Source organism: Priapulus caudatus, unplaced genomic scaffold (genome assembly GCF_000485595.1).
Source record: "Priapulus caudatus unplaced genomic scaffold, Priapulus_caudatus-5.0.1 Scaffold414, whole genome shotgun sequence".
In the NCBI taxonomy this organism is placed as follows: domain Eukaryota; kingdom Metazoa; phylum Priapulida; class Priapulimorpha; order Priapulimorphida; family Priapulidae; genus Priapulus; species Priapulus caudatus.
The window spans coordinates 206,304-207,535 of record NW_014577475.1 but is presented as its reverse complement, the minus strand read 5'-3'; the positions used below and the strand labels follow the sequence as shown (position 1 = coordinate 207,535).

At 45.4% G+C, this 1,232-nt stretch overlaps 1 protein-coding gene across 2 annotated transcripts in view; it reads left to right on the top strand.

Annotated features, from left to right (window-relative positions):
- LOC106810157 (trypsin-like) overlaps nt 1–1,232 on the top strand; it is a 50,533-nt gene that overhangs the window by 4,818 nt on the left and 44,483 nt on the right. The gene's annotated exons all lie outside the window — the stretch shown is intronic.

The following is a 1,232-nucleotide window of genomic DNA, read 5'->3' as shown; positions in this document are numbered from 1 at the left end:
GTCCATCATTTCATATACATTAGCATATAGGATTATTGTGGCGGGATGCAAGATGAAAATTTAGACCGAATGTTACCATGTACATATCTCGCGGCCATGCCCCTGCCCATTGTGGACGCCTAAGATCCGATCTCAAAAATTCATATCAGTCGCAGCATACCGTAGGACCTTCGGCATTATATCGGCAAGTATCGAAAGTGCATTTTTCGATGCGCACCTTCTCTAGGCATGCCACCATCTAAATTAAATGCTTAACGCCGGCCCTAAGTCTTTGGGCGGCAGGTCGCCGACATGTCCGCGCCCTATCCCTGTACATTAGTATAGCAAGGGATCTTCGACAGAGCAGTGCCACCACATTGAAGTAGCGAGGGTGCATTTTTCGATGCGCACCTTCTCTAAGCATACCACTCTCTCATACTTTAAATGCATAATTTTTGCAAAATATTATGCTTCTCGGGAGATATTGCGCATGCGCGAGCACCCTTTCAGGCGTGCAGTACGGATTGAAGCTACATTCATAATATAGCTTGCTGAGGGTTAAAGGGTTGGGTGACTGGTGAAAAGTTGCACGAAAGAAGGCTGAGGGAGGTAGAAGAAAAAGGAGGCTGAGCGAGGGACAAGGGAAGAAAAGGGAGAGACGGGAGGGGAGGAAATAGGAATTTTGCACCCCACAGGCTAGGGCACTCTGCTAATTATAAACACAAGACTACTGATAACAATTGATTCTAGAAATCTATGCTGAGATATCCCCTAACCATATTAAATGCATATTTATCGCAAAATATAACTGCTCTGGCGAGATATTGCGCATGCGCTAACACACTAACGTACATGCAAGTTCTTCCTCCGATTTCTTAAATGATGTCAACTGATGGAATGTTATCATATAAATCTATCCTAGGATAACTCCTCTTCATTTTAAATGCATAATCTTTGCAAAATACGATTTCTCTCGGGAGATATTGCGCATGCGCGCGCACCGTGTTAGGCGTGCAGTGCCGTCTGAGGCAAACTTCATAATATAGCTTGCTGCCAGGGAGAGGGTATGGGAGACTGAGGAAAGGCGACAGGGAAGATAGCTGGGGGCGGTAGAAGAAGAAGGAGGCAAGGGAGAGGGGAGTCAAGGGGAAGAGCCCGAGTGCATAAAGTAGGTGTTTTGTACCCTACATGCTAGGGCGCTCTCCTAATTATAAACACAGGTCTACTGATAAAAGTTTATTAGGGAAATCTAT